The 12,419-nt window shown below is 51.6% G+C and overlaps 1 protein-coding gene across 1 annotated transcript in view; it reads right to left on the bottom strand.

Annotated features, from left to right (window-relative positions):
• Positions 1–7,934, bottom strand: part of ASAP2 (ArfGAP with SH3 domain, ankyrin repeat and PH domain 2) — a gene marked incomplete in the record, with an annotated part of 153,549 nt that extends 145,615 nt beyond the window's left edge. Inside the window, 1 exon segment of the mRNA XM_014589777.2 lies at positions 7,827–7,934.
• Positions 7,935–12,419: the final 4,485 nt, after the last annotated feature.

Below are 12,419 nucleotides of genomic sequence, written 5' to 3' on the forward strand. Positions count from 1 at the left end.
GGCCTCGCCACAATCCCTTCTCCTCCATTCTCCTCTCGGGATCCTGGGCACGCATGCACACACGCCCGGCATGAGTTTTAAGCCACCGGGTCCGGGACCCGAACCGCGGTCAACTACGTGGGAGTCCAGCATAATGCTGGTCCCCAGGATCTTTACAGGGAGCCCAAGGAGGACTCGACCCTGACCTACAGGAAACAACACGTGCTTCACAGGCGCTGTCTTCCCACAGGAGGGATCTTCCGGGTTCTAGTACTGCAGGTTTATTTAAACTACCACAGAAAAACATCTGTGAACGCAGAACCTGAAGTGCTCCAAAACCCAAAACTTTTGAGTACCAACATGACACTGTAAGTGGACAACTCCACACCTGACCTCAGGTAACAAGTCTGGGACAAAACCCAGTACAGGGACCAGCAGGTGGCATAATGGTTACGTTGCTGGACTCCCACATAGTCAACTGTGATTCAAGTTCTGGACCTGGCAACTTCAAACTCATGCCAGGCACCTGTGCGTGCATGCCCAAAATTCCAAGAGGAGAATAGAGAAGGGACAGCGGTGTGGCCGTCCCCCCGGGGGGTGATTTCTTGCTTTCTGTCTCTCTGTCTCTCTAGCAAGTGTACACGCCCTATAGCAAAAATCTCTCTTAAAAAAAAGTACAAAAATATTGTATAAAATTACTTTCAGGCTGTATGTATAAGGTGTATGTGAAACATAAGTTAATTTTGTGTTTAGGTTTGGATTCCAACTCTAAGATATCTCATTATGCATATGTAAATATTCCAAAATCTGAAAAATTAAAAAATCCAAACTGCCTCCCGTCTTGAGCATTTCAAGTAAGAGATATCGCAGTACATTTTGCTCTGGAAAAACAACAGCAATTTCTTTTCTTTTTTTTTTAAGTGCCAGAGGTACATGCGCTCACCAGAGAGAGTGAGAGATAGAGAAAGAGAGAAGAAAGCATTCCCAGTGGGGTGTGGTCATGTTACCATCTCTTTCTTCCACCTCTCATCCTGTCGAGTTTGTTTGTGAAGCTGCCAGGGCTGGGATTAGAACCACAGTCAGCCATGTGGGATCTAGCTCCCTTGCCTGAACCCTACAGCAGCTCATGGGGAAACAGGGCAGAGCCCTCACCGGCGTAGTGGACAGACACTTGATGGACCCAGGGAGGTTCATAAATTAAAAGACCAAATAAAACAGCAGCCCTTAAGAGATTTCCTATTAGCTGCGACTAAAGCAATTCTGTCATAAGATAAATCAAACTTCCTTTACTTTGCTCTGACCATAAAGATAACTGTGCACATCAAAAATGAAGCTCCTCCTAACACTGCTAGAGAAGATACTAAATCATGTGTACACGGTAGAACAAGAAGCCCTGGTCTGGAAAACTGCAGGGAGGCAAGGAGGTATGAAAGGAGGCCAGACTCAGAGGTCATCTCTGAAGCAGCAGCTTGCAGGGTGACAGAGATGCAGGACAGCCTCTGCCTGGAATCCCAAATGCAAGCTGCACTCCTCAGCCCGTCTGCAGCGGAGAGTCTCTTTAAAAAAGAAAGCACCAGGCCCAGAGGCTCTAGAATTATACCAAGGAAGGAAAACACAGGAGAAAGAAAAGAAAATGAGAGGCAGAGACTTTCAGCTTTCGGGCTGCGAGCTCAGCATCCTGGTCCCAGCGTGGAGGACAGAGAAGGAAGATGGGAAGGGAGAACCATCCTGCCTACCAGCGGCTTCTACCGTGGGCTGCCCCCGCTGGCAAGCAGGTCCCTCGCACTGCTTCCAGATCGAAGGCTTGCGACCTGACAAGCTCCAACCACGGTAAACACGAGCTACAGGTTCTGACAGCCCAACGGCTCCAGTGGTAAACACGCCTCCATTCCTAGCTGCCAAAAAAGAAAAACAAACAGGAGGATTTATAAGGTGAGAAGAAAACCAGGCATCTCAGCGATGACCTCCTTCGGGACATGAGCAGTGAACCAATGAAGGGCATGCTTACAGGGAGACTCGGGCCAGCCGCACACCGACACCGGGAGGGCGGGGGCCTCGGGGAGGGCTGAGGTTCATCTTGACCTCTAGCTTCTTGAGAAGTATGACTATTAGAGCCGAGAGGCAGGCAGAGGAGAAGACAGAGGACAAGTACAGAGTGAGGCACGTGCAGGGGCTGCACAGCAGGAGACACAGGAAAGGCCTGCATTGCAGCTCGTCAGACCCCACCTTTTTTTCAGGTTTTTACCATAAGGTGCATGCACTCGCCAGAGAGACAGAAAGAGGGCAAGTAAGAGCCCCTGACACACAGGGGGTGGCCATGCCTCAATCCCTCTTCCTCCATTCTCCACTTGGGATTTTGGGCGTGCATGCACACACACGCACTGGTGTCATTTCCAAGCCACAGTCGGCCGTTAGGAGTCCAGCCCTAACCCACCATGCCCCCTGCTGGCCCATCTGACAAGGGAGGCCACTGAGGCTGGGCCGATGAAGCCACCTGCTCGGGTGCAAGACTGGTTAGTGGCCAAGGAGGGCTCTCGGGTGCGCGGACAGTCCAAGGACTTCCCAGAATCCCTCCGACATCCCGAAACTGGTGTCAGGGTGCAGACTCCTCCTCGCACGAGGCTGCCTGGACACGCCACACCTGTGACTCAGCCTCAGGTGGCCAGATCTCCAAACAGACTTGCTGATGCAGGGAACACTCCACGGGGCTGAGCACAACCTGCAGCAGCCCTGAACGCTGTCTCTAAGGGGGCAGATCTGTCCTTTTCATTCACTTCCTGGCAGTTACCGGCTCCCCAGGGGTCAGTGCCTGGTGGCCCTCTGGGGGTAATCTCACATTCCCCGAGCCAGCAACAACGTGGGCTAGCCTGAGGTCAACCGCTATGGACCTGCCCTGCACTCCCATGCAGGGAAACCCACAGAAACACCTAGACAGGAAGGGAGGTCCCAGCAGGAGATGGCAGGTGGGCACACGGGGACCCAGTAGGACCTGAAGAGCACCAGGGCTGCCTCCCCAGGTCTTCCTGTTCTGGCAGCTGCTGGTTGCATGATGGGCGGGGAGTAAGTCTCATCATAACAGAGAAATGGACCGACCTCACAGGACTGCCGAGGCCTGAACCATCAGGATGCAGTGCGGGCCTCGACACAGAACTGGGGCTCAACGAAATGTCAGTTCCTGGGGCTTTTAGAAACCTCCAAAAAGAACATATTTCTTCTGAGAAGCAAAGGAAACAAGCCCTGCAGGTGAGTACAGAGGACAGCTGCTGGGGCTGGCAGGGCACAGGAGGCAGAGGGACTCCGAGCCATGGCGAGGACTTCAGAGGCTCCTACTCGAGAAGTGCGACGCAGCCTACCACGCCTAACCGCCGGGGCAAGCTGGTGCTGGTCGCAGGGCATCCGCACCAAGCACCTTTTCTGGCACAGGCTCCACGGCGGCAGCTTCCACGGAAAGAAACAGCTCCGAAACGCTCGGCTTGAATCCCGACTCCATCACTTCATAGTTCCGTGGCCGTGGTAAAGTGGCCCAACTTCTCCAGGCCTTTAGGGTTTTTCTAACAACTAAAGGAGATAAGAACTAATATTTAAAGAACTTAAAGCAAGCCTGACACACAATACATGCCCAGTAAACATGAGAAAGAAAAAACAAGAAGGAAAAGCCGTGACGCTGGCTGGCACCAACGCGTCAACCACACTCTGGCCACTCCAGAGGCAGGGCACAGCGTTCCGAACGCGTGACCTCACTGGAAACACTGCAGACCACTCAGGTGCCCTCGCAGCTCTGCGTAGGAGGTGCCCAGGAATCCAGCATCCCTCATACGGCGCCCGCCCCAGGGTCGAGGCCAGCACATGATGTGCTGGGCAAAGGAGAAAGGCAATGACAGGAGAGCGGGCCGCAGAGGCCACGGGCCCCACGAGCTCCAGCTCGCAGCGCTGTGTGCTCTGAGGCATGCACGATATCCGAGTTACCCGTGGGACCAGGGGTCAGGCTGCTGAGGCCTGCCCCTGAGAGAACACGGGGTACCTCGCCGTCACACCACAGCAGGCGGCTTTTCCCTGCACCCAAGAGCGCTGTCATGCACCTTGGTCCCCCTAACACGGCACAGGGGTAATTCTCAGCTAGACACTAAGAGCCGAATCACGGAATGCCAGGGGAATGATGAAGCCTGTTTAAACAGAGCGGTAAACAATCAATCACTCCCAAACACAGTCAACTAAAGGAATCTTACCAGCAAGGACGGCTTTTTCCCCCCTTTGCTATAGGGTGTATATGTTCACCAGAGAGAAACAGAGGGGGGAAAGTGAGAGGGCACCTCCAGTGGGGATGGCCATGCTGCAATCCCTTCTCCACTCTCCTCCCAGGATTCTGGGCATGCACACCACACACCTGGCATGCTTTTCAAGCCACACGGTCAGGACTCCCAATACACAGCAGGCCATGCGGGAACCCGCCCTTAACCTCCATGCTCTGGTCAAATTCTTAAAATATTAATAATGATGAATAAAATAAAATAATTATTTTCTTAAAAATTATTTTCTTATTTAATTTTATTTGTTATTATTATTTATCTGTTAATTTGACTAAAGGGGAAAAAAGAGAGAGAAGTGAGTAAGCAAGCTGCCAGGTCAGGGACTCAAACCACAGTTGGCCATGTGGGAGTCCAGCACCTTAACCACCATGCCACCTACTGGCCCCAAAATAATTTTTTTAACGTAATAGATAGTGTTCAATAAAGAAGTATATATGGGAGCCGGCAGGTGGCATGGTGATTACGGTACTGGACTCCCACATGACCAACTACAGTTCAAGTCCTGAACCTGGTGGCTACAATCCCACACTCCCCACCCAACTCTCCCTGGTCATTTTTTTTTTAAAGATAGTAATAATAAATAAAATAAATAATTATTTTTAAAGAGCATAAATGAGCATGCAGACGTTTTTAAAGTTTGCTAAGTGAATTTCAACATCATTGGTTTCCTTTGAAACTTCATGCATTTTATCCTAGCATTAGAACATCTTTCTGGAAAGAGGTACACCACCCTCATCAGTGTCAGCAGGATCCACAGCACAAAAACGGGCCGAGAGGACTGCACACCACACATGGCATCCGTGCCGATCAGGGAAGGAGCCGGTCCTCCTGCTTTCACGCCGTGTCTCCTGGTAGTGACGGCTCAGGTAGGGCCCAGGACACGTGCATGAATACGTGAACTCAGCCAGTCAAACTCCTCCGTAAAAATGACCATCTTATAAAAACACAGCCCAGCACTCCAGCTGCAGCTCAAGGTCCATTTATCCGATGATGTCACTGACACGATAAAACGACAATGGCACAAAGGCACCGAAAAGAGGCTTGGCAATCCACTAGAAGGCCACGTGACACAGAAAAGGGCTAGCGAAGGAGACAGGTTCACATTATGGACGACGTCTGCACTCAACGTCTATCTTCAGGAGGGGCAGAGGAACATGGAGGGGGCTGGAATGGGGGCAGCAGCCCCATGTCCAACACGCCCCACCGAGTGTCGCCTGCCGCTCAGGTCTGAGGGGGTGCCGGGGCTCACGTGCTGGAGACGAAGCGCTCGGTGCAATGGTGCTGCGAGACGGGGCCTAACCAGCGGTGATGAAGGGTAGCGGGCACCGTCATTACCGTGGGAGTGGGCCAGCTACGCAAGTGAGTCCCTCCCCCGGATACTGACCACAGCCCCGAGCCTTCGCAGGTACTCCTCTACTCAGAGCTCCGGCTGGCTTCCGCTCCACGTCCGGACTGCTCACACGCCACCCTCTACAGAGGTTTTCCTCTCCGAAATCACGGCCCGTGCCTCTGATGCACAACTGCTCTCTATGGCACGTCGGTACTCATCAGGACCTGAAGTTCCCGCAGGATCGCTGTTTATCAGGGATTATCAGCCCTATTTGGGAGGAGCCTCTAAAAAAATGCCAAGGCTCCAGGCCTCACCCAAACCAATTACATCAGCATTTTAGGGAGTGGGGACAGGCATCTCTAGCCCACAAGCCCCCAGGCGATTACTGGTTCACAATCTCAGACCCTGTCCCAGTGGGCCGGGAACACACCTGGCACTCTGCTGCCAGGCAGAGGCAGGCTCAGCAGGTCTGGGTGGGATTTGAGGCTCTGCAACCCTAACACACTCCCAGGTGATGCCACCATGCTGGCCACCAGGCCATTCTCTGGGCTGCAAGGGTCCTCAAGAACTTTCTGCAATGACGATGTTCTAAATCTCTACTGACCAATGCAGTAGCCACTGGCCACACGTGGACACTGAGCCCTGGAGGTGTGACCAGTGAAGCTGAGGAGCTGAGTTTCACTCTTAGGCTACACAACCAAAGACCCCCGAGGGGGTCTTTGAAAAGTTCATGGGATATACTAAAAAAAGTATGCATGGATTTCACAACGTTTTTGCACCAAAGTAAATTCATAATTTATTTCCTATTTTTCATGAAGATTTTAAGAATCATTCATTTAATTTTTATTTATTATTATTATATTTAAATTTGACCGGGGTGGGGGGCGGTGTGAGAAAGCAAGCTGCCAGGTCCGGGACTTGAACTGCAGTTGGCCACGTGAGAGTCCAGCTTAGCCACCACACCGCCTCCATTAAGGTTTTTGTTTTTTTTTTTTTTTTTGGGGGTTTTTCCTTTTAGGGCGCGTGCGCCTCGCCAGACAGAGACAGAGAGACAGAAAGCGAGAAATCACCCCCCAGGGGGGATGGTCATGCCGCAATCCCTTCTCCTCCATTCTCCTCTGGGGAGCTTGGGCACGCATGCGCTCGCGCCCGGCGTGAGTTCTAAGCCACCGGGTCCAGGACTCAAACCACGGTTGACTACGTGGGAGTCCAGCGACATAGCCATTATACTAACTGCTGGTCCCTCCTCCATTAAGTTTTTGAAGTCCCCTCCCTTATGCTACTAATGTCTCTAAATGGAGGGTAGAAGAGAGGAAGCGAAGGTCACCACGCATTCCTGGTCTGGGCAGTCCTCTGTGAATGGGTGGCCGCCGCCTCAGGTGTGCATAGGAGGTGCTCAAGGCAGGGGAGCGGACGTGGAAGACCACACTGACCCTCCCAGGGGCTGGGCACGTAGAAGCCCACACGTGACTACCTGGACTTCAGGCAAGCCCCTCCCTGACCACTGCCCAGGCGCACTCACTGGCCCACTCCCGCCCTGCGTAGCCACAGGGTCCTGGACCCTCTTCTGGCCATGGGCTTCACTGCCCTTCGCTGCACTGATGGGGTTCCAGGGTCTGTATCTCACGCTACAGAGAACACGTTCCTATTGGTGTTCTACTCCTTTCCCGCTGCACTGACGGGGTTCCAGGGTCTGTCTCTCGCGCTACAGCGAACACGTTCCTATTGGTGTTCTACTCCTTTCACCCAACACACAGACTCGCGCACCAGAGAACTCAACTCCTGGATGAATGGCAGAGCCTGGCGCCCACCAGGAGGGAAGGGCTTAGCACTCTTACCATTAATCACAAGAAAAACTGAATTTGGCAGGGGGAAAAAATCACGTTAAGAAGAGAAGATGGGTGCCAGCAGATAGCATACCGTTTACATCGCTGGACTCCCACGGGGCTGACGGGGGTTCAAGTCCCAGACCAAAGAAGAGAAGATGGTGTGAATGATCCCGAATTTTCCGGATGCAGAAGTTCAGACTCGAGAGCACGGAATAAAAAGATGGCCCCGCTGGCCCCAGGAAGGTTCCGTCTGAACGCACGAGTGCACTGTGCAGAAAGGTGCGGCCTTCCCGGATCACCAGTCCCAGCCTCCTATCGGGAATGTGAAATGTGACAGAGCTTTTTCAAACAAGTCACAAAAGGGCTAAGACTCAGACTCACATTCTTGCCTCGGAAGCCACAGGCCTGATTCCCACTGTAACTGCTGGGAGGGGATCCGGCCCGAGACCCCCTGGGAGCTCACCCGGCCCAGATGCTCATTCAGCCCCTGCTCTTAGAACCCTGTGCTTGTGACAGCGATGAGATTTCCAAGGTAACCGGGGACAACAGAGCACAGAACCATGGCCCCGGAAGGAAGTTGATTAAATTTTAATACTTACAAGTCAACATCAAATTTATTTTTAAAACTACGTCAATGCCAAACGAACAAGGCAGAGTGGATAATGTTTTAATGGAGGTCTAACTAAAACCATGGACACTCCAACAGGGACGCAATTTTCCCTCTTTTCAGGGTATGTCGAAGAGCTCAGGGGCAAAGCAGCTCGAGGTCGGAGGGGCAGAGCTCACCTTTCAGATGTAGACCGCGATGGCTTATTTTTTCCAAGAGTTCCCAAAACACAGGGCAGACGCCAGTTGCAGCACCAGACTTTGCTAATGGGCTAGAATCGTGCAAAACAACCACTTCGCCCAGAGAAAGTGACCTCCAAGTGAGAAATTTAAAACACAGCTTCCCCTGCTGCCCAAACACAAACTGGTCAAAAAAAAAAAAAAGCATGGCTCATCAGAGGCCTGGGAGTTTTTACACTTGCTCACTGAGTCATCAGCCCCCTACACCCATCCCTCCCCCCAGGTAAATCCCACCCTCATGAGAACGCCCCTGCGAGTGTGTGCACTGAGAAGATGTCAAGCAGTGAGTATTTACTGCACCAGATGTCGGCCAGGTTTGCTATTACTTCATTAACCCCCTCCTCTGAAGCAGACAGGCATTGTTATCCGGACTTGACGGCTGAGAAACCAAGAACACCTCGGGTGGCAGACCAAGGTCACAGAGGTGGCAGGTAGTACAACCTGACTACGGTGCCACTTACTGAATTCAGCGTGACAGTGACGGAAACAGGACTGCTAACCCAGAGCCTGGGGGTGAGGGAAGCCAGCTCGCACTAGGCCGACTTCGCAGTTCCAGTAACGACCCTGGCGGCTCGAAAAATACACCTCGCTCATGGACGTGTGCCCACAGCCCAACAGGGCGGAGACGTGCAGAAGTGACTGCAGCGTGGCTGTGCCCCATTGGGGTCTGTTTTCTCCCTCTCCCTGTCTCCCTCTCTCTGGGAGCACATGCCCGCTGGTAAGTTAAAAAAATAAATAAATAAATAAAAAACCAGGAAGGAGAGCCTCTCTCTGGGAGCACGTGCCCGCTGGTAAGTTAAAAAAAAAAAAACCCAGGAAGCAGAATAGTTTCTGAAAACAGCATGGAGCCAAGTCCAAGTTCTACCAGCTCTGTAAGAGCAAATGAATCTTGGGACCAGCAGTTAGCGTAAGGGCTATGTCGCTGGACTCCCATGTAGTCTACCGCGGTTCACGTCCTGGACCCGGTGACTTAAAACTCACGCCGGGTGCGTGTGCGTGCGTGCCCAAGATCCCGAGAGGAGAAAGGAGGAGAAGGGACTGCGGCATGGCCATTCCCCCTGGGGGGTGATTTCTCGCTTTCTGTCTCTCTGTCTCTCTGTCTTTTTGGTGAGCGCATGTGCCCTATAGCAAAAACCTCTCCAAAAAAAAAGAATAAATGAATCTTCTGGCCTCGACGTCCTCCTCTATAAAGTAAGGGTGAAAAATAAGTACAACAGATGTGAGTGAAGTCGGAAGAACAGCGCAGGGACCAGATAGCTACCAACAGCCCAGATCCAGATGCGCAGATCAGAAACATCTCAGTTGTAAGACGGGTTTATTTTTTGGAGCGGTTTTTGCTATAGGGCGCATGCGCTCTCCAGACAGACAAAGAGAGACAGAAAGCAAGAAATCACCCCCCAGGGGGGACGGCCACGCCACAATCCCTTCTCCTCCATTCTCCTCTCCAGATCTTGGGCACGCACGCACACGCACCCGGCGTGAGTTTTAAGTCACCGGGTCCAGGACGTGAACCGCGGTAGACTACAGGGGAGTCCAGCGACATAGCCATTACGCTAACTGCTGGTCCCAGTTGTAAGACGGTTTTTAACAGCCCTAACCTACACTAGAACCAACAGGGTCATAAAGGTTCATCAGTTTAAAATCACCTTACTGGGACCAGCAGGTGGCATAGTGGTTGGGATGCTTGACTCCCTCATGGCTAACAGCGATTCGCATCCTGGACCTGGTGGCTTGAAACTCATGCCAGGTGCGTGTACATGCATGCCCAAAATCCCAGGGGAAAAATGGAGGAGAAGAGGTTGCAGTGTGGCCATCCCCCCAGGGGGTGATTTCTCACTTTCCCTCTCACTCTCTGTCTCTTTGGCAAATGCATACTCTCTATGGCAAAGAAACTAAAAAAATAAACAAATAAAATTACTTCACTAATTCTATGACATTTGTTTAACATGGGCCCATTGGCTTACAAAATTTCAATTTATACTTGTTAAATAACTTTATGTCACAATATCCACTCTCTCAGATCTCTTCTCTGTATGAAAAGTAGATGTTTGTTTAAGACCAAAATATTGTGAGAATAATTTCTTATAAAAGTGTACATGGGACCGGCATGTGACAAAGTGGTTGTGGCACTGGACATGGCCAACGGCACTTTGAGTTCCAGGCCCAGCTGCTTGAAACTCACACCCAGAGTGTGTGCATGTGTACCCCAAATCCCAAGAGAACGGAGGAGAAGGCATTGCAGAGTGGCCACCCATCTCCCCCAGGGGAGTGATTTCTTGCTTTCTGTCTCTGTGTCTCTGGCCAGTATATGCATCCTATAGCAAAAAATCTCTCTTAAAACCAAAAACCATACCTAGAATAAGTTTTGGTAATGCCACCAAACATTTTCTTTTTGAAGCTTGTTATGTGAACCAAACATTGAGCACTCTAGAAAAGGAACACTATTTAAAGGACTCCACACTGATTCCCCTCAAAAATAAACAACATTCAAATTTAGTTATAAATCCAAGTTCACACATACCGTCACTGTAGCATGGCAGATCTGCTTACAGTGAGATCAACCTGCAAACCTGCAATGATTTTAATTTTTCCATTGAGACATGAACCAATTTTAGGGTTTAGATAGCAACACGAAGCCAGCTTGCAATTTAATAAAATGACCAAATCCAGCCTCTTTCATCTGCTCAGTAACTGAGCTCTAGGGTAATCTCCTGCACAGCATACAGAAAGAGCTTTGGAATTACACACTGCAAACTAAAATTAATCAGAGAAAGGGTATGCCAGTTTTAATAGCCATTCCTATCTGCCTGGCTTTCCAGCATCTGCCAGTGTTAGCAATATTTAGCTGACAAAACGCAGTGGGGGCAAAGCAGCACAACTTTAATCCCAGTCGAGCTTTTCCTCCAAGGCCTCACGACACAGCGTCCTTCCCCTACCTGTTCTCTACCTTTCTGGCCGCAGTCATTCCATAAACACTCGTCAGGGTGTACTTTCTACATGTGAGTATTTTCCTCTTGCTGTTCAGCTATGCTTCTGCAAAAACTTCAAACGCCCATCTGCACCTACCTCACGCGAAGGCATCGTTTTTAAGTCCTGCTGTTTAAAAGAATTCAGTGATCTTAGATCACTGAGCTGGCTACCAAAGGTTTCCAGGCAGCCCTTTTCCGCCAAAAAACAGGAGAAGGAAGCGGGGAGAAAGGATGCCCAAGTGCTACTTCCGAAATTCGGAATGCTGAATCGGTTATTTTGATTAGCCTATTGACTGTTTATGTCTACAAGGGAAAAAATTTCCATTAAGGGAAACCATTCTAGATTTTTTTCCCCATGCAACTCCTAACAGCAGATGCTTTGTTCAAGTGGGGGGTGGGGGAGATAAATTAATGTCATGGCTTAATTTAAAGCTCTGGTGTGACTTCACCCAGTCTACCCAGGCATTTTCTTCTAAGATAACCTACAACACCCAGTTCAAACACTGTAACTTGACATTCTGGCCAAGAGGCATGGAATCACCCATTCACCAGCGCCACAGTGACTTGTGGACCGGTGACCTAGTGTGGGCCAAGCGCAGCGTGAAACACTAGACACACAGGGTCCCTGATCCTGAAAAGGCCGCATTCCATCCCGTTTGGTAGGTGGGAGATGAGCATGGCGGTGAGGACTGCTCCAAACCACAGCCAGCGAGCCCGGCTTGGCTCTGGAGCGCCCTTCACACCGCTCTAGCTCTGCACTCCAGCCTAAGCGTCTCCATCACCCTCCCCAGGCTCAGAGCTCCCGGTTAGCTGAGAGGCATGATGACTCTGCACCTCGACAGCACCTCACTAACGTCAGGCCTCCTCCAGGTGAAGGGGGAGGGGAGGCGTTCAGGGTCCAGGCAGGTAAGACACAGGTAGCCGGGCAGAGGCTCCGGCAGGCCTCCCGGCCCTGGCAGCCAGCGCCCTGCACACGCCCTGCCTGCTCCTCGCCCCGGGCACGGGGTGCGATGCGGCCAGGCCTCCTGGCTGAGGCGGGCACACCTTCCTGGCAGCCCGGGCTCCCCCGCACAGACTCGCGGGGCGGGGCACTGCGGGGCTCGGAGCCCAGGGCTCCCCGCGCTCACCACTTCCAGAACAAGTTGGCGAGGTCCGCGTC

The sequence above is a fragment of the Tupaia chinensis genome, unplaced genomic scaffold (assembly GCF_000334495.1).
Source record: "Tupaia chinensis unplaced genomic scaffold, TupChi_1.0 Scaffold000045_1, whole genome shotgun sequence".
In the NCBI taxonomy this organism is placed as follows: Eukaryota; Metazoa; Chordata; class Mammalia; order Scandentia; family Tupaiidae; genus Tupaia; species Tupaia belangeri.